Here is a 5483-nt window from a genome sequence, read left to right as displayed (position 1 = left end):
ATATATTGTTTGGTATGTATGTATGCCTATATAAATAAAAGTCCAAATCTAAATATAGTAGGAAAAAGCGCTGGTTTCCCAGCGCTGAGTTGGGAGAACACTGATATTGGCAATATTTGTCCTTCCAGTAATCATGGTGGGTGGTGGGCGACAAGTTTATTCAAAGTCATTACAGATTCTTGCCACTGATAGATATATGCCAACATTCTCGTGCCGATATTTTTAGGTAAGTTTTATAATTAAGGAGCATGTGACTATTCCAAATACTATAAAAATGAGTAAATTCTAGAGATAATGACGAGGATAACAAGGTTCGTGGCTTAAACTGCCAGTCGTAATAGACCGTCGGGAGATTTAAAAGGGAAGTGTTTCGATTCACTTGTCTTCCAACAAAGTGAAGTTGGTGAATTCATTAGGAGCGTAACCTTCGCGGTATGACGTTGGCTTGGTTCTCAGTGGAAAAATAAAAATCGGAGTATAGTGTTCTGAATATGCCAGGGTCAGCAGAATATCGCGTTAAAATGTTCCAAGGGCTGCGTTGGGTAAGCATGGTGTTAAAAGTATTAATCATATTTGCCGTATGAAATAATTTTTCAAAATAAATTGCTGATGATTATAATAGATGTTACGGTGTAAGCCCCACTTTTCTTTTTTCACAGAAGAACAGTAGGCCTACTATGTAACTTTGTTCCCCGGGGAAAGGGTTGGGTTTCAGAACACGGTCGTTGAGTCACTCACTGATTCAGTTTAATGTTCCTCAGCACATATTGTTACATCATAGTCATTTGAACAGTTCACTGCCAGATATCGTGAACTACGGGTCAGACTGGCCCTATACATTTTCACAGTTTTTCCTATTGTAAAACTACGAAAAGTCGCCAGTGTTTCCTACGAATGTAAATCTATTGATAGAGGGTGAACTTTAACCTACAAATTTTAAAACAATTGCTGTTCTAAAACTATCCACGTTATGCATGCGTATAACCATGCATGACAGGGTTTTGAATGAAGTTTCATAGCTGACAGACGGATTAATAGTGGAAGATCAGTGTATACTTAGGAAAGAAGAGGGTGCGTGGATCAAATGTTTGTTTAAAAATATTCGTTCAAGAAGTTTAAGTGACCTGAAAAGGATATGTATGGCGTTTATGAACTCTGAAGAAAAACATGATAGAAATAATAGAGTTACATTCGAAGGTGTTGAGGTTATTTGGCATGAAAGGTGATTTGTTGAGAGCTATTTAAAATATTTGTGATGAAAACAACCGTCTGTTTATAATATGTCATGGGGAGGCGACTGGTTTGTATGAGTAGCCTGAGACGTAAACGTGTGAGGTCTCCATGGATTTTTAACCTTTTTGATTTATCATCAAACTCCAACTGTTGCGTCAGTTACGATGCGTCATTTCAAGTAATATCCAAATCGTGATTTATTGGCGTTTTGATATTTTGCTTTTGTTATATTACATTTTTATAAATATCCAGGCATTAGGTACAAGACTTTTGCTTTTAAAATATGTAAATAGTAACTGTAAATGTTCACAGTGAAATATCGTTCCTCACAAATCTGGTTCTGGGGCAGAAGAGACTTGCAGAGGGTAAATATCTTATGAATAATAATCCAAGAATTCAGAGAAATGCCATTTGTATGTGCTAAGTTGTGTGGAACAGGCTGATATCTGCAAATGATGGTTTTTGTTGAGGGTAGTTAAGAGGAACTGTAGAGACTAGTGAAACAGTTTGGAAGTGTTTGCAAGTGAACCTAAGAAGGGAATGGTGGTAGGATAAGAGAAAGAAATCTTAGGGTTGGCAAAGCAAGAAAAGTGTACGGAAGTGTCTAGAAGCAAAAGATTTTGAACAGGGAAGTTGGAACTAATTTTCCTTTGTGGAAGTGAAGTGTAGATGTTAATACAAATGGAAAGAAAGGTGCAGTTATTGAGTCCTGATGACATTGGAAGGAAAAATGATGGCATGTTTGGGAATACTGGATGATGAATGGAAATGTTTAGATGAAGTAGAAGAAGGCCTAGAAATAAAATTCTGGATAAATGAAGTCAAGGATGCATTGGGATCGAGGGAGCTAGCGAATATGTGAAGGCAGTGGCAATGCTGAGTATGTGAAGGGTGAAGCAGGTGTTCATGCTTTTGGCGAACCATCTATATAGTTGTATGAAGCTACTAATGCTTACTACTCTCTTCTATGGGTATTTGGTGGTATCCCAATTTAAGATCTAAGGTGGTGAAGAATTTACTATTTCTAACGTCAGTTAACAATTCTTCGATAGAGGGCAGTGGGAATGCATTGTCTTTTGTGATGGTCTTTAACTGCTTAGAGTCTACACACAACCTAAGAGAGCCATCCATCTTTTTAACTATTATGATTGGAGAAACCCAGGGAAATTCATTTTCTTCGATTATCCCCTGATCTTGTAACTTATTAATCTCCTTCTCTAATTCTTTCTGATAATGGACCGGCACTCTATGATGTTTTGATCTTATAGGGGGTGATCCCCGGTTTGTATGCAAAAAGGGAATTTGTTAGTTCTGCCTGGGGATTCTTTTCCAATCGTGATCACATCTCGATAGCCTCCTACAATCTTCTCAGTAATCTCCTCACTGCAGCCTTGAAACTGGTTACCCCAGGTTATGAGCGTGTGAGAACTTCGGCTGTCTCACATGCGTTAAGGTCGCACACTGACCCACTATCCAATACCACCCTCTGATCACTCATATTTATGAAGGGCACATAGACATCGCCCTAGGTTACTTCACTTACCCCAGTCATTATATAGTCACTTCATTTTTCATGTGGTTTAATTATTACCAACGTTCCATCACCTATACTTCGGGTAGGAACAACAGTTATGGAAGTTAACACTCTAGGGGGAATATTTCTCTCTTCTCAGGAACAGCTGGCACCACCCCCTTTACTTTGTACAGAAACACTAACACTCACCTGCTTCTCTCCCTCCGTGGGAATTTTTTGTTCCCTAAGGAATACCTTTATTCCTTTCCCATTTGAACCACATATCGTCACTTCATTTCTTTGTACGAAATCAATTCCCAAGATAAGGGAGATCCCTTCTACCCTTATCGAAGGTACCACATAAAAGTCACTCTCTATGATCCGACCACAAATCACTATCGGCTGCCTTACAGCTCGTCACGTCGCCATTCGGTGGTTGCCGGCTGTCTCCAATATTACTGTCCCTCCTATCTGTTTTACTGGTTCAGTCACCTGCTCCTCTTCGATCAAGGACGCGCTGGCCCCCATATCCAGCAGGGCTCTTCTTTCACGATTTCCCACCCATATTCATAGGATGGGTATTCTGGTTCCTCCCATGGAGCTGAGGGTGGGGAGCTTCTGCACAGCCTCCTTGCCCTTCGCACTCATCTCCTGGGTAGGGATGCTGAACAGGAGTTGGAGGTTCTCTACTTCCCCTTGGGGAACCGTGCTGCTTTTTTTATCTCCAGCCATAACTGTTATTTGTTGGTTGTGGGTGTAGCCTGGGGCACCACTGAGCCCACCCCACCCCTCGCCACAGATCGTCTCCCCTTTCTCTTGAGGCGGTGGGGGCGGTGACTGCCATTCTTGCCCCGTTTTTTGCACAGGTTCGAGCTAGGTGGCCCATTCGATTGCAAAGAAAACATCTTCGACTATCAGAATAGGGGCACTGATCGGAAGTGGCCCCTTCCCCCACACCCCCAACACACATCCTGTCATTCAGTCCTCCCCCACCAACTGCTTCCTCCATGTAGATTCATTCCATGTGGTCTTGTTCCACGTTCTTCATCCGGGGCCGCCTTATATCCTGGCTCTGAAGGCTTTTTGACTGGCGCCATTAATGGTTGGGGATTGGCAAGTTCCCCTGTTGATTGCTATTCCTCCAGATTATCCAGCATGATCTGTAACTTTGGAAGCAAGTCTTGCAAGGACTCCGTCTCATCAAGCAAGTGCCCAGTCACATGGGGAGGGAGAACTTTCATTATCATTCGTCGGCAAAAGGCTTCTTTGGCGCCTTCAGTCTGTTCCCCTTCAAGTGCGATACTCTCATAATCCTCGTAGATCTGGTCATAATAAGCCACAGTGGTCTCCCATACCATGATTCTTGGCTTATATCTCTCTCGTGGTCATTTTTTCTGCCTGGGATTTGGCAAATCATTATATGAGGTGCTGCCGGAATACTTTCCAATTAGCTGACCAATCAACTGGCCACCCCATCACTTGGCGGGAAGCAGTGCCTGCCAACTTTTGTTTCATCAACACTATTTTTTGTCTGTCCGACCAGCCGTGGGTGGCTTTTTCTACATAATTAATGAACTTCCACTGCTGAAAACCCTTCTTTTGGCTGCAAGTTGTCGAATTCGGGCACTAGCCCGTCTTAACATAGGTAGGTTTTTTACTGCTTCTATTGGTTGTGTTTCTTAGTCTGTTTCATGTGGGGCACTGTTTTGCCAGGCCCCGCCACTCCGTCGCTTGTGATGATTTCCTTTAACTCAACTCTTAATCGTTGGAACTCAATTAATTATTGTCTTACATCTACCTCCTGTTGTTCTACACTTTCCTCCCTCCTGCTACCCTGTGCAGCTTCGCTTCTGGTTTGCATTTCTTTTATAGTTATAACTACTTGTTTACTCATGAATAACTCCATGCTTGACACCAGTTTTAACCTGATTCTACTAGTTTAAAGGGATTGGCCAGATGAGTCAAGGGAGGACAGCTAATACTTATATTTACGTAAGATACAACAGGGCCCTGATTGCATAGTGATTAAAGTTATGGTTAAAACCATGGAATGTAATTTATGCAATAGTGGCATGTGGCTCTGGCACGCACTCACAACCAAACAGTAACACCCCTCGTTTCTCACTGGTGCCCAAGCTCCCATCTGCTTGGCTTGTGTTCTGAACCTTAGGACTGACTCTACTGGTTCTGTTATTTCGAATTTCACCAATCAGGCATAGGTCTATTCATGCCTTTTTCCTTCCCTAAGGCAGCATTGGCTTTCTTGCCTTCCCCTCTTATTTTTGGAGATTTTCCAACACTCCCCTGACTGCTATAATTTCACAAAATCAGCAAGGGCTCAGGTCATATCTATATATATATAAATGGATGTATGTATTTGTGTGTGTGTGTGTTCCACATACACTCTGAAACACATTGAGCAATTTCAACCAAACTTGGTATACATATGACTTACCATCTGGGAAAGAACACTGTAGGGGTAAGACATCACTGGCACCAAAGGGGGGTGTGTGGGAAGGGGGTGAAATGTAAAAATTGCTGAAAACGACAGATATCAGTGTCTACTCCATAGTTTTCGAGGTTGCTGAGATGAATAGTGACACTCCTTGTGCCCTTTAAGTCAAAGTTCAGCCATGATAGGGAGGGGGGGCTTGGGAAGGGGTGACATGTAAAAATAACCAAAACAACAGATATTAGTGTTTAATTCATAGTTTTTGAGTTCCCTGAGAAGAATAGT

General features: G+C 41.9%; 1 long non-coding RNA gene across 1 annotated transcript in view; it reads left to right on the top strand.

Annotated features, from left to right (window-relative positions):
* Positions 1–420: 420 nt before the first annotated feature.
* LOC136841287 (uncharacterized) overlaps positions 421–5483 on the top strand; it is a 139941-nt gene continuing 134878 nt past the window's right edge. The window contains exon 1 of the long non-coding RNA XR_010853874.1: positions 421–542. This is a non-coding gene — a long non-coding RNA (uncharacterized lncRNA). The remainder of the gene's footprint in view (positions 543–5483) is intronic.

This window comes from Macrobrachium rosenbergii, chromosome 8 (assembly GCF_040412425.1).
Source record: "Macrobrachium rosenbergii isolate ZJJX-2024 chromosome 8, ASM4041242v1, whole genome shotgun sequence".
Classification (NCBI taxonomy): Eukaryota; Metazoa; Arthropoda; class Malacostraca; order Decapoda; family Palaemonidae; genus Macrobrachium; species Macrobrachium rosenbergii.
Note: the sequence above shows the minus strand (reverse complement) of the source record. Positions and strands in the feature narration are given on the sequence as shown.